Source organism: Centroberyx gerrardi, chromosome 23 (assembly GCF_048128805.1).
Source record: "Centroberyx gerrardi isolate f3 chromosome 23, fCenGer3.hap1.cur.20231027, whole genome shotgun sequence".
NCBI lineage: Eukaryota > Metazoa > Chordata > Actinopteri > Beryciformes > Berycidae > Centroberyx > Centroberyx gerrardi.
This window is the reverse complement of record NC_136019.1, coordinates 432,521-448,212: the sequence shown is the minus strand read 5'-3', so window position 1 is coordinate 448,212 and position 15,692 is coordinate 432,521. Positions and strand designations below refer to the sequence as shown.

Sequence of the window (15,692 nt, the reverse complement as noted above, 5' to 3'; positions counted from 1 at the left end):
CGCGAATATTTTCACAACGACATGGCCGTCTGGAATGAAGAAACTGAAGACCAGCTGATCAGCATGATTCAGGAGAGGCCAGCTCTGTACGACATCACAGAAAAACGTTATGCCAACCGAGTGGTGACAACAGAACTCTGGCGTGAGATCGAAAATAAACTTGTTATATCAGGTAAGATTTTCTTTAGCAGAAACTGTTCTACCGACTACCGCCACCTGCTGGTATGGAGAGTTATTTCCCCTCACGCAGGCGCAGAACGTACGTGCTAGTTGGCCATTGGCTGTAGTCTTTGCGGTGTGTTCAAGTGCAACTTTTTGGACCAGACGCAGGCGGCGTGAGGCGACGCAACAGTCGGCCTTCGTCGCCGCTGGTTCTTTGATGTCGGTTTGGTGTGTCAGGGCCTTTACTCAACTTCATCTGTGGCTTGTATTGTCTCATTGCACCTATATAGGCATTAACGCGTTTAAGTATGTTCTTTTGTTACTTGTAATGAGCTCGCCATCTATGATTTTGATTTCTTGGACTTCCATTCTCACGGTACGTCCAAGACAACGGGGAACAGGGAAACTTTACAGGAAGGACACCTCAGTAAATCTGTCCTTAGACGACCAAGCCTTTCAGTACTTACTTAATCTTAAACCCTCGATCACAAAAAACAGCAGTTAGAACATTTAGACGGACGGACACACAGACGCAGGTGAAAACATTACCTGCTTGTCAGAGGTAATAAGTAACAGGACTTTAAAATCAATCATAAAAGCCATAGGGAGCCAGTGGAGTGTAGCTAGAACTGGAGTGATGTGCTCTCTCTTTGTTGCTTTACTTAGTACACAGTTCACCCAAAAATGAAAATTCAGTCGTTATCTCCCCCCAATCCAAGTAATCCAAGTCTCCGGAAGCCAAACGATCCCAAAGTGACTTGAAAAGACATTTACATTTAAAACCTAATGATCAATCAAAATGTTTTTTTCTATTTACCAATACTGTCTACTTTTTATTCCATTTAGGAATAATTGTTAATACATATTCTTTTTAACATGTTAAAGTTCCTATGTTGAAATTCAAACAGAATATTAATGGAAATGTTTGTACTTTAATATTTCTACATCTTCATACATTTATTGTTTGCTTTGCATTTATTTTTTATTGTTTTTGTTTATCCAGTATTCTTGAACAATGCTGTTTCATTGAAAAGTCAACTTCATTTATATATTCATTATTTTTAAACAATTTTAAGATGTAACATCCATGTTCATGAAACTGTTAATAGGCTGTCCTTTTTTTATATTAATTATCAAATGCATTCATTTTGGAAGATGCTGGGGTTTTTTTTTTTTGGGGGGGGGGGGGTTAAATCATCTTTACTTTTATTTTCATTATTTTTTTCTTTTTTGTAAATCTTACATTTTAATATCTGTATTCATGAAACTTATTAAAACAGGTTATGTCAATAAATTTCATTGTTGCTTCATTTTTCTTTGTTTTTAAAGCTACAGTGACAAATACACAAGAGTTATATTGTATACACTCACACACACTCACACACATACAATCACACACACACACTCACACACTAGTCCCATTCTAAAGTCTCCTCTCCTGGTCCTGTAAGGTGTTTTAGATTAAAGCCACTAAACACTGTTTGTTCTGTTCTGTAGAGAGAAACTCTGATCAAATCCCACAGTTTAATAAAGTATTGTGTCCTATAGTGTGATATCTGGGATCAAGCTGGAGAAACAGTCATTACACCTCTGCAGTCCTTACACAAACACACTTTAAAAATATTAATTGCTCTTTGTTATGAATGTTGTGTCTGCAGTGACAAATACACAAGACCTACACTGTCTACACACACACACACACACACACATACACAGGGGCAAAGCTCAGTGAGTTGAGCAAGGCAGGGTCGGGGTTTCTGGTCCCATACAGAAGCTGTCTCCTGTCTCTGTACTGTCAGTGCTTTAAAATAATTATAATAAGCTTCAGGACTAAAGGCGAGATGAGATGAAGGCATGAATAACCTCCAAGTCAGACGAGGAAACAAATGATCTAATTTTCGGAGATGTAGAAACAAGACTGAGACGCTGCTTGGATTTGCTTCTTAATGTTCAGAGCAGAGTCAAAGATGACTCCCAGCAGCCTTAATGTTAGTTGCCAGGTCGCCAAAATGACTTGGAGAAAGTTTTGAGACGTTCAACATTTAATGTCTGCCAGACAAGCATTATGGGAATCAAGACTAGTTGTAAAACATGGATATTGTCTGCCATATGAATATCACTGCATAACGCAATTAAAGTGTTCATATTCACCAGGTAGTGTGACTGCTGCACACACAGTTCTAATGAATAAAGCCCGTATGAGATAGAACAATTGTCCTTCATAATAATTATTGTCCACTTATTTTATTTAGATTTACAGGGGTAGATAAATAGACCCATCAGGATAAAATAAAGAATTTATTAGGCATGCTTTCATAGATGCCATGGACTGTATGACCACATTCCTCTGCCCCTCTCAAGTTCAGATTCAGATTCAGATTCAGATTTTATTTACTCTCGACCACACATCGTGGTATGGAGTACAAACATAAAACAAAACAGCAGTACAATGGTAAACAACCAGAATAGATCTTTAGCACAAATTAAGTCATTTAAAGAGAGGCAGAACATTACTCAGTTTACATACTATCCTTGCTTTATCTGTCTGCAATAATAATATAAATTTAAACATAGACGGATGGTTTACAAAGTATTTTGGCAGGTACTTCTTTCTATTCTCAACAATGCTTGAGTTTTTACATTCAAACAAAACGTGATATTCATCCCCCGGACAGTTGTCATTACATAAATTACAAAACCTTTTATTCCTTTCCAGACCTTTGTATCTTCCTGTTATTTTGGGAATTCTGCTATTAGAAACTCAAAAATTACAAATAGCCTGGCCATACCGCCTGTTTTCACAAAGGAGATACTTTTCAAACTTAAAGTCCTCTTTAAATTCACACTATAAATCACATGATGACATACTGAAGCTCATAATGCCACTTATGCAAAAACTGATCTTTTAACCTCTGCTCAACTGCCAGCTTCAGCCATTTAATATTATCACACCTCTGATCCAACCAAAGGTAGGAGAAACCAACCTTAGATGTAATCCATGGTGATACATACGTTCCAGTGATATACAAGTTAAATAAACAATTATACATTGCCCGGCTGATCTTTGTTTCCTTCCTCTTCAACAAACTCCCCCAGTAACCAATCATTCTTTTTTTTAATACCAATACATAGTGGGTGTCTTCCTAACTCCCCATATATCATATTATTACAAGTTGACATTTTAACTTTCAATGTATACTTGAGGAATTTCAGATGTAACCTCTCTAAAAGCCGTGCACAGTGACTGCTGCACACACAGTTCCCACCATCTCTCTTCACAAGCCAACATACACATACAGTGTTGCATAAACTTAAATTTGACAATGCAAGTTCAGTAGAGCAAAGTTCTGCACACTCCAAGCGAGAGGTGTGTTTATTGATCAATAAACATAAGCTAATAAACACAAAGGACCACGTACTATCCAATTAAGTAAATACTGTTAATTCACTTTGAAAAAGACACCTGTAGTACATGAATAGGAGAACCTTAATATTTCTGATGGCATTGAGCTCTTTCAGGTCACAATCAATCATTATTGACCTATAGCATTTGAGAGGAATAAAAAGACATTGCATCAAAAATCATTAATCATTAATCACACCCTACTAGGACTATAATCCCATAGGATTATAATGCCTCAAGTTAGAACATGTTTTCAGTAAGTACACAAGTCCATTCACAAATAAAAGGCCTATTGCTGCTGCCAGCAGAGTCTAAGTATAGTGGTTTTTGATCTGGACCTGGTCTAATGTGGTCTGGATGGAGATATATCAGTGAAATCGCCCTTTTTTGCATTTTCACAAATAAAATAAAGGTTTCACAAATCTGAAACTGTGTTTTAATGAGTCTCTGGAGTCTCCTTGGTAATCTAGTCCAGATTTGACAGGTCTAAGTATAGTGGTTTTTGATCTGGACCTGGTCTAATGTGGTCTGGATGGAGATATATCAGTGAAATCGCCCTTTTTTGCATTTTCACAAATAGAATAAAGGTTTCACAAATCTGAAACTGTGTTTTAATGAATCTCTGGAGTCTCCTTGGTAATCTAGTCCAGATTTGACAGGTCTAAGTATAGTGGTTTTTGATCTGGACCTGGTCCAATGTGGTCTAGACGTGAAAAAAGCAGTGAAATCTCCTTTTTTTGCATTTTCACAAATAGAATAAAGGTTTCGAGGTCAATAAGAAACAAATGCTACAGTAAAAATGAATAAAACTCAGGATTATGATACCCTGTGATGTCCCCTGTCATATTGGAGTATTGGTTTCTTGAGACTTTTTAATACTGAGCAGGTAGGACCACAGCAAAAGAAATAACAATAAGACTGAAAATCAGTTTACCATGAGTAAGGGCAATAACAAAAAAAATGCGACAGTTAAAATGAATAAAACTCAGGACTGTAAATCAATTAAAGACCATTTCATTCTATGAATCATTCTCATTTCATCTTCCCCTTATTTGTTACGTTTTTCAGTTCATGAATTAGCTTGAAAATGACTGAACAACGCCATCTACAGGCGGTATGCCACTTTTAAGGTGGACCGGAAAATTCCAATCAGAAGCTGCGAATCGGATGCCAATTTCAGCCTCGTTTCGACACTGCAGCTCTGCCCGTCACGGTCCCGCCTCCTCTCTTTCTGAACCAATCATAACAGTTTCTGCCCTGAGAAGCTGTTTCAATAAGCAAAACTCTCTATCTGCACCTGAAGCAGTCTAATCATTTCTGTCTCCAGCAGCGGAGGAATCCTTTAATGTGTTTTAATACCGAGTCTTTTAGTTCTCCCTGTGATGGGAGGTCAGCTGGGTTTGAAACAGGAACAGAATCAGTTTCATGAAGAATTTACTCATGGATTCAATCCCGTTCAATCTCATAAGAGCAGTAACTTTAGCTTCCTGTGGAGGGCAGCAGCACGCCTAAGCGGCGAGTCTGCTGCAAAGAAAAGGAAGACGAAGAAGAAGTGTGTGAAGCAACATGGCGGCCTACTGCTGACGGGAGAAGAACAAAGCGAGAAAACTCGTTTCCCTCTCGGTCTTCCTGGTTTATCTGAGTCCAGTAGTTCCTGATAGCAGTCCGGGTTAAAAGCTGTAAAGCTGTAAGCAGCCTAGCCGTTTAAAGTCAGCGGGTTTCTTCCAGATCCTCGGTGCTAACTTTGTGCCGTCTTAGCTCGGATGTGTTATGCTAGGCTACTACCGTGTTAGTCCTACGGTAGATGTGCACGGTTGTGCTCGTTGTAGCGCCGCGGAGAGCGTCCGGTAACTCCGACCGGAAGACTCCGGGTCAGATAGAGGCCTCGGCGACCGGGGAAAAGCCTTTGTCTTCCTCTGATGAAGAAGCAGCTCAGGCTCACGGCCCTCGGACTGCTTCAGGTAGGAGCTCAACAATATGAACACATCAACGGGACGCACGAGCTTTCTGCAGCTGGCTGCAAAGCTTTGATCTGAATGGATGTAGTCTGGAGGAATGGGAAACTGGTTTTATATTAAGAGAAATATTTTTTTCACTGCCGGTAGAGAACTCGCTAGTTATTTATTTATTGCTGTTTATTGTGATCAGTGTTGGGAAAGTTACTTTTGAAATAGTCACCTTGCTTCGTTACTTGCCTTAAATAGTAAGTAGTTACTTTACTAAGTCTTTACTAACAGTAACTCATTAGAGCCTTTAAATCTGTCTTCTGATGTCTTCACTCTGACTGTACAGAAATCTAGCTGCCATCTTGCCTTGCCAAACCAGCCTTTGTATCGTGACGCACCGACCCCACCTTGTTCCTATTCCCACATTACCGTACCATCTGGGTGACAATGTGTAAACGTATTCTCTCGTGTTAGAATAAAAATAATGCTTGTAGGGGGTCTATAAATAACGTGTTTGTTATTTTTCTGAGAAAAGAATCTCATCTGACCTCCCTGACGTCAGATATCAGGCTCAGAGCCACGAGGAACATTATACACAGGATCCGGTTTCAGTCCTGCTGGAGCTTTTAATAAATATCTGATAAAAGCAACAGTGGAACGTCATGGAACGTCATTTCCTCTGCGGTTGCCGTCTCTGGTCCCACCTGGATCGTTCCCCAGTGCTGCAGCCATGAATCAACTTGTTAAATGTTTGTGAATTGATAATAAGAGCGGAGTTGATCTCGATCTGATGATTGTTTGTTGTGTTGATGTTAGGTTATGTTTCCTATTTCTTAATCGGTTGTGGGTTTGGAGCAGGTAAGTTCTGAACAGCAATAGAGTGCTAAAGAACATTTAGCACTCTATTGCTGAGGACATATTTACAGATGGCTGTTTCTGTAAATATGACCATATGGATGCACAGAGGCTGTTCCTGTGCCGGTGTAACTGTGGAAGTTTGTCTGTATGATTTGTGTTGTGTAAAAAGTGGTTGTGAGATTGAGGGTAGAAAGTCATAAGCTGTAACTGTAATGTTGTAGTCAGTGGTAGAAATTTGTTGTCTGTCGTTAAAATTATATCCCGATATTTTGATGTCCATATTTGACAATATTTTCCAGCTTTCAGAAAAATGTAATATTAGTATTTTCTTCTGGCATACAAAGTGACATAGATCAGATAAACTAAAGAAAATATAATAGTTTTTATAAATGAAATCAGCAAACAGACATCTTAGGCTCACAAATACTAACACAGTTTATTATATGAAAAAGAACCAACTTCAAATTTTGATGAACCAAAATTAAAAACAATCAACAACAACAATAACATAATAAAACTACCATAAGAAATGTGCAAACAGAAAATCCTCCATGTCAACTTGTATATATGAACAAGAACCAATTTCAAGTTCAACAGCAATATTAATAATAAATAAAATGGTAACACTTTACAATAAGGGTACATTAAAGTTAGTTAATGCTTAATAAGCGTTAACTAACCCTTAATTAAGTTAACTAATGTGTCTGGTAATCATTTACTAATGGTGTTCATGTTAACTAAGGTATTAATTTATACATTATTTAATAGTCATCTTTATAAACTATTAAATGTATAAATTAATACCTTAGTTAACATGAACAAAATTAGTAAATTATTACCAGACACATATTATTAAGCATTAACTAACCCTTAATTAATGTACACTTATTGTAAAGTGTTACCAATAAAATAAAGTTACTTAAGAAAATGTGCAGTGCAAACAGAAAACATATAAACATGTTACATTACAGTATGCCTTAAAGAAACATAAAATAGGAAAAATAAAGGCACTCAGCAGCAAATAAAAATGTAATCTGAATAAATTCTGTTTATATTCAGTAGCAGCATTACAGCCGAGTGTGTGTGTGTGTGTGTGTAATGTTCTTTAGCACCTAACTGCTGCAGAACCTCCCTCACAGGTCATGTGCTAGGAAAACCAGTCTATCAAGCGAGTCCGGTCTAAGTGCAGCCCGGTTGCACGTGACAACATTCAGAGTGCGTACTGGATGCAGGGATGCAAAAGGTATTTCTTTGACAGTTTCCCCACCCTAGGGCAGTTCGCCTCATGTATCTTTATCTATGTCACCGTCAGCCTCAGGGTGCATCAAGTAGCTCTGAAGCTCTGATTCGATTGGCTGGTTGAAGGGACTCACCACAACTTCTGCTTTCTTGAGATAACTGCCAAAAAGACTTCTTGGTCTTCTTTGCTGGCCTTACATCATCTGCTGTACAAGGCTCTGATGATGATGATGATGTTGCCTAGGGCTGAACGATTTTGAAAAAATATCTAATTGCGATTATTTTGACTGATATTGCAATTGCGATGTGATTTGTGATATTAGAGGGAATGGTCATTTTTACATCACTATTCTCATTTTCATTGAAAAACGTATTAAAATGATTATGGTGTGATTTTTGCGGGGATCTGTACCAAACAAAGATGTTTTCTTCAGTCTGTAGAATATGATGTGTAGGCCAGGACATCTCTACAGCACGAAAATATTTAATTTAAAATGGTATTTTGACACACATTTCGCCTTTAACAAATATTGCGCCTCCTGCGATTTGAAAATTGCAGTAGGCCATATTGCGATTTCGATAAAATTTCGATTAATTGTTCAGCCCTAATGTAGCCTGAGCTGAAGAACCAGCGGGGCTTTGGGAGGAGGCGTTGAGGAGGCGGGTTGCTGTGATGGCTTCAACCGTGTCTTCTCTGTACCGCTTCTCACAGCGAGCGTCGAAGTGGTGCCGAACTCAGCAGGTCATTTACCTCTTTCTCTGCATACTTAGTACTCCAGAATGGTGTTTTTGATATTTTTTTTTTTTTGGTCAGTTCTGTGTCTTCACCCTTGACTGCCAGAGCTTCACTGTTGAACAAGGCCAGCTACAGGAAGTAGGACAGAGTCACATGTTGCTCACCTGGCAGATCTTTGGTAAAGTCCACGAGAAGACAGAGAGATTCCAACACTTCTACATCCCGCCATGTTGGAACGAGCTTGCTTGGATTTTTTGACTGCAGCTGATACTTGGGTAGTGGCTTTCTCCCGTTCAAGGAACCTCTCTATCATGCACTGTCTGCTGTCTGGAGCCCCGCCTTGTTGGCGATTCTGTGATCAGTCGATGGGCCGGGAGCTTCGGGTCTTCTCAGGTCTTCTCAGGTCTTTTCTTCTTCCAGCTGTGGGAGAAGGCCGCCACAGGTTTTCTTACAAACCTCAATGGCTCTGTCAATTCTAGCATCTCTCATGCTTCTCTCTGCAAAACATGTCAACATGTAGGAAATCATTTTTTTATTATTATTATTATTATTTTTAGTATTGTTCCCATTTTAACATCCCTTAGAAGATACTAAAATGGTAACACAATAACCTAATAATAAAAACCCAAACTAGGGTTAGCAAGGGTGACAGTAATTATTACATTTACTCACATTACTGTAATTGAGTAGCTTTTTTTTGTACTTGTACTTATTTTTTTTTTAGTGTTTTTAAAAGTCAGTAATTTTACTTTTACTGAAGTATTGTATTTCACTACATTTCAAATCCCATCCATTACAGAGGACAGATTTTGAAGGCTCTCCATCAGCAACAGAAACTGGACATAAATTGGCAAATTGTGGATCCATTCACAGTAAACGGTCAGTCAGTAAAGAAGAGAATCTGGTTTTAAATAATTTGGTTTTGCACTTTATTTTGTAATTTTTCCAATTAAAATAATCTAGTTTGAACTCTGTCCTCTCCTTTTTACAATCACATGGAAAAGATCACAGCTTTGATATTAGTATGCGTATATGGTATGCATGTACTGTATGTGTGCTTTTTTTGTCATTATTTAAAAAAACAACAACATCCAAATATACATGAACTGCATATTTGCTTAAAAGGCCAACAGAAAACATCTCTTCATGAAGAGGGGAGGAAAGATTGCTGCTCACATGTAGATAACTACTTACCAATGGCAATATGAAGCCTGAGTCCAAAGTAGGGAAGCCGTTCCCATTTATTGATCCGTAGTGCGCTGACAACACGTCACCCTGCTGTCCGTCGTCATGGAAAAAAAAGACCTGATAAAGACCTGTCTGGCCTGTGATGACGGCAGATAAACAAAACTGCCGCTTCACACAGGATCTCTGCAAAGTCAGTGATTGCGTAATCGCTCCTGCCGCTGCTACCGTCTGCTCCTGGACTCCTGGACTCCTGGACTCCTGGACTCCTGGACTCTGCCTGAATGCTGCGGTTTCCCTTTCCTCTGCTTTTCTCTCTCTGTCGCCTCACAGCAAGATCAGCAAGACGGTCGTTTGTTCCAATATCCTGTCCTTTCTGTGTGGAGTTTGCATGTTCTCCCCCATTTCCTCCCGGTGTATATTATGCAAAATGTAAAGCCCTTTGAGACATGCTTGTGATAAAGGGCGATATAAAATTAACTAGACATGTTTCTGCTCTGTCTGTGCTTCTGCATGCTTTGGCTGTCAAAGGTCACAAGAGAAGAAGAAACTGCAGCTGGCCAAAAAGGAGGAGGAGTTTATTTAGGACATGTTATCTCTCAAGCTGAGAGGCTCTCTGCTGTTTCTTCTGTGCCTCGACCTTCCGGTGTCAGGGGGGTCCAGCGGGTGCTTGGGTTAGCGCAGTGTTTCCCAAACTTTTTTTTTTCTGGGGACCCACTTTTTAAAAATGACAAATCATCGCGACCCAATTCACAACAGGCCTTATCTATAAATCGTGAGAAGAGCGAATTTGTGCATAAATGAACGTTCCTGACCATTTTTACTGCCATCACCTGATATTATCTTGAATAGGTAAACCAGCCATTTCGAAGAGATATACGTTTGATAAATCACAACTTTGTTTTATGCATGTGTTGAAAACATATACACATGTTAAATACTTTATAAATGAGACCAAATAAATGCATTTAGGCGGAGTTAACAGGCTCTCGTTTTTTTCCTCTCATCAGTAAAACAAACAGAATGTACACTAGCCTTTCATATTAGATTCAGTGTTAGAAGTACAATTATCAGAACAATACGAACATTCAGTACTATCAAAAACATGCTTCTTGTTGAAAGTTTTTTTGAAATGCTCATGCCTATTATCAGAACAAGTAGGCTTGTGTTTAAGTGCAGCTATTGTTATCAAACAGTCAACAATCAATTCGAACAGTCAACAATCAATTCGTTAACCACATCGGGTCTATTCCACGTCAAATCTCATTAGGCCCATTATGTGCTGTTTACCTTGCTAATGTGCTAGGTGGGCCTGCTTGCTTTTTAGTATTGCATTCCAGTCCGGTGTACAAGAGGAGAGTGTAACACGCATATCGGGTGCAGCGTTCAGTTTATTTCTGTCATCAGCAGGTTAATGTGAGCGGCAGCAGGGGTCGGCTCACCTCCATCCTCATGCTGCCTTCCCTCACGGGCGGTAGTGTGGCTAACGTTAGCTGTAGTCTGGTCTTTAGCTGGGCCTTTCTTTTTTATTAGCCAAGCATCCATTTCTTGTGGCTGGCTGCAGAATCTGGCGGAAACCGTGTGTGTGGTAGAAATACCAACGAGCTCCCTCATGTGGCTCAAAGGTGTACTGCAGATATAAATCTTAAATAAAAGACTATGGAAGAAATTCTGCAAATTTATTTGGCGACCCAAATAAAATCTCCTGCGACCCACCTGTGGGTCGCGACCCAGTCTTTGGGAATGACTGGGTTAGCGGGCTGTTGCAGATAGTGGGTGCCAGAGTATTCAACAACTTTTTCTGGACCGGTGCAGGTTTAAAATATGGTGGAACAGAGTCTGTAGCCAGAGAGCGATTGATAATGGAAAGGAAAGGTGGGCAGATAGTCCTGATTACCTCTTTTTAAAACCTTGTTGGTAGGATATCAAGGGAACAGGTGGAAGAATTAATATGTGACACGATATCTAAGAGAGTTTGTGAACATATCTGCTCAAAACAACTCAATGATGTCAACACTAATGAAACCTTAATATTTCCTCAATAGGTTTAAGTCTTCATAGAGCTGCTTGGACCTACAGTCACTGTTAGCAGCTGTATTATTATCATTATTTTTGCTATTTTTATGGGCGTTCCCTGTCTTACCGACTGTCTCTGTTTGATGATGTCAGAGCTGATTGGCGGGAAGAGAAGCATCCGGCGGAGGAGGAGAGGAACATTGTCGGCCATTTTGTCTCAGTTCAGGACAGCCGTGTTGAATTTGTTGTTCGCCATTAAGGAGGCAAAATGAATTCTTCAGAAGAGGTGAGAAGAAATATCACTGTTGTAACATTGATGTTAATCTGTTGGTAACTTTAGCCTGTTAGCTTCTCTTTTTATATCTTGATGGGATATATGACATAATGACACAACACATATGATTGCTCATGATTGTCTCAGGAGGAAGAGAGGAGTTATATAGAGGAGCTAAATAGATGAACTGATCCTTTAAATTTCCCCTTCAGTAGCTTCAAAGTTAGAAAAAACATTTTCTCCACACTGTACTTCAGTGTTTCCTCCATATTGTCTCTGCTGAAGCTCCAGCTGCTGAGAGAAACTATCAAACTATGTAAAACTATTCAAACCCAAGTGTTGAGCATCTTTCTGCACATCTCCCTGCAGCTCAGCCTGACATGTTCGGTGTCTTTGGAAACCTTCAGATCTGGACTAGAATTTAAAATAAAGTTGTGTGGATTTGAACAAAGCTCAGCTGAGAAAGATCAGTTTGTAACGATGGAGCTGCTGGTGTGACTCTCTCTCTCTCTCTCTCTCTCTCTCTCTCTCTCTCTCTCTCTCTCTCTCTCTCTCTCTCTCTCTCTCTCTCTCTCTCTCTCTCTCTCTCTCTCTCTCTCTCTCTCTCTCTCCAGCCCAGTACATCAGCTGTTGTCCAGGTATGGATGAAATAATATTGCTATGGCATCACAGTGTGCCTGGTTTTATTGGTTCGAAATGTATATTTACACCTACTAGTGCAGCATGATGTCACCATGAAAGATACACTTTTCCAGGCAGTAAAAGTAATGGGAGTTAATTTCATGAGGACTTTAAATCTTACACCTCTTAGCTCGTTCCACCAACGCACCCCCTCTTACGTTCTCTCTCTCTTTCTCTTTCTCTCTCTCTCTGTTTCTGTCTCTATGGAAACAGAGAGACACAGACATATTCAGACCTCACAGCTGTCAGCAGTGTGACAAAACATTCACAACATCACAACATTTAAAGGAGCATCAGAGCGTTCACACAGGAGAGAGACCGTACGTCTGTCAGCGGTGTGGGAAATCTTTCAAGTATTCAGGAAACCTATCAAGACACCATCATAGCCATAAGAGGGAGAAACCCTATCACTGCGACCAGTGTGGTAAGGGTTTCAGTATGTTAAGTGTGTACAAGCGACACCAGCAAAGCCACACTGGGGAGAAACCTTGTCATTGTGACCAATGTGGGAAGGGTTTCCGTGATACATCTGAATTGAAGAAACACCAGCGTAGCCACACCAGCAAAACACAGTTCCACTGCCAGCACTGTACAAAAACCTTCACTTCATCATCCACCCTCATTGTACATCTCCGTATTCACACCGGAGAGAAACCGTACCGCTGTGACCAGTGTGGAAAGAGTTTTAACTATGTAAGTGCACTCAAGAAACACCAGCGTATCCACACCGGAGAGAAACCGTACTGCTGCGACCACTGTGGGAGGAGCTTCAGTGACCCGGGTTCGTGCAGGGTGCACCGGCGCCTCCACACCGGAGAGAAACCGTACTGGTGCGACCAATGCGGGAGGAGTTTCATTCAATCGAGCAAATGCAAAGAACACCAGCGGATGCACACCGGAGAGAAACCGTACAGTTGCGACCAGTGTGGGAAGAGTTTCAGACTGTCAAACACATGCAAGAGACACCAGCGCGTTCACACCGGAGAGAAACCGTACTGGTGCGACCGGTGCAAGAAAAACTTCACCTGGTCGCATCAGCTGACGAGACACCGGTGCATCTGAACTGCTGCAGAGCGCCTCCAACTGTCTGCAGGAGGAACAAGCTTCTCTCTGTCCATTTATTAACATTGCATCTGTGCAAATATGTGTGTAAACCATGCATACAAACATTATATAAGCAACGAGTGGGATTCATCAGTTTGTACTAATTCACGCCCAACACCAAGGGGATAGAAAAGAAAAGGAGACTGAACACCATCAACCCAATGAAAGACGATCAAGAAAGACAACTGTTTGAATTTGCTTTTGTCAGAACTGATATAAACAGACCTTGAAAAGGCGATCCATGTTTTTATTTCCTCACGGTTAGACGACTGCACCTCTCTCTTCTCTCTCTACTCGGTAAGAAAGCCGCCTCCAGCTGGTACAACATGCAGCTGCGAGGCTTTTAACCGATTCTAAGAGACGAGACATCACAGCTGTTCCTGCCTCTCACTGGTTGCCTGTAGGTTTCTTGATAAACAAGGTGCAAGTGAAAAAAAGAACTATATGTACACTTGCACTATGTTTCACTTGCACCTTTAAGTTGGGCACTTATGCAGTAAATTCGTTTTTCTGAACCATAGAAACTTTTTTTGTCCTAGCCTTCTATTTGCTGCACTTCACATCTTTTAGTCCCTCATGAGCCTGATCATCTCTTAAGTCGCTTCTTAAAACCTATTTTTATGTAAAGGCCTCCTCTTAGTGTCTATTTTATTCTATTTTTATTGTTTTTTGTTCGTTGTATTCCTTCTATTAGATGTTGTTTTCTATTTTTCCTTTGATTTTTTAAATTCTATTTCTATTTTCTATGCTGTTAAAGCACTTTGTAACTTGGTTTTGAAAAGTGCTACAGTATATAAATCAAGTTTATTATTATTATTATTATTATTATCATTATTATTATTATTATTATTATTAATTAAAAATGCATAGGCTACAATAGTTAAGACTACAAGTACATAGTATACCATTCATGAATAATTTTGTTAGGCAGCATTTAAGCTCACTGATTTATAATAGCTATAATCATTAAATCCCAATCATTTTATATTTATATTTATGGGTGTGGAAAATCGGGAATTCGGCAATTTAGGACGACAGTGCAATCATTTTTTCGATTTATCATTGCTGCCTATACTCTTTATTCCATTCAGAAATACTTTTCAATACATGTTGTTGTGTTTAAGTTAAGAATATGTTTGTATTTTCTACTTTGTACATCTTCATACATGTTTTTTATCTGTTGTGCATTATTTTTGGAAGATGTTTTTTCTAATCATTTGTATGAAAATCTTGAAATCATGAAACTGTTAACAGGTTCTGTCAATAAATTAATAAAATTGTTGCTTCATCGCCCTTTGTAATAAATAGCAACAGTGAAAAATACATTGTACACACACACACACAGACACGGGTACACCAGAGTCCTTCATCAGCTTGGTTGTATTACATTCTTATCCAGTTGTGTTTTTTAGTTGCGTTTCCATGAGCAGAGGACTGAGTTTCTTTATTCATCATCAAATTTTAATAGAATCTTTTATAACCAGATGTGAGCAATCTGCTGTGGTGTTTCCCCTCGACGTGTGAGTCTGACAGAAGTGAACGGACGATTTCACACAGAAAAACCATTCAAACGTTTTCAAAAAAATTTGACGCAACTTCAGTAAAACAAAAGTCAGTAAAACATTTCAGCTGGAAGTGTCTCTCTATTAGAAACGTCCGGCGCACAGCTGATATCCCATGTTGTTTAGAGATTGTGTTGTTTGTGTCAGTTTTTATTTATTATATTATATATTATTTGGTAACACTTTACAATAAGGGTCACTAAGTTAAGGGTTAGTTAATGCTTAATAAGGGTTAGTTAATGCTTAATAAGGGTTAATTAATGCTTAATAAGCATTAACTAACCCTTAATTAACAGTTAACTAATGTGTAATTTACTAATGGTGTTCATGTTAACTAAGGTATTAATTTATACATTATTTAATAGTTTATAAAGATGACAATGTATAAATTAATACCTTAGTTAACATGAACACCATTAGTAAATGATTACCAGACACATTAGTTAACTGTTAAGCATTAACTAACCCTTAACTTAGTGACCCTTATTGTAAAGTGTTACCTTTTTTATTTTTTTTTATTTTTAAA

At 39.1% G+C, this 15,692-nt stretch overlaps 1 protein-coding gene across 1 annotated transcript in view; it reads right to left on the bottom strand.

Annotated features, from left to right (window-relative positions):
* Window positions 1-15,692, bottom strand: part of LOC139929940 (uncharacterized) — a 152,785-nt gene that overhangs the window by 39,452 nt on the left and 97,641 nt on the right. The window lies entirely within an intron of this gene.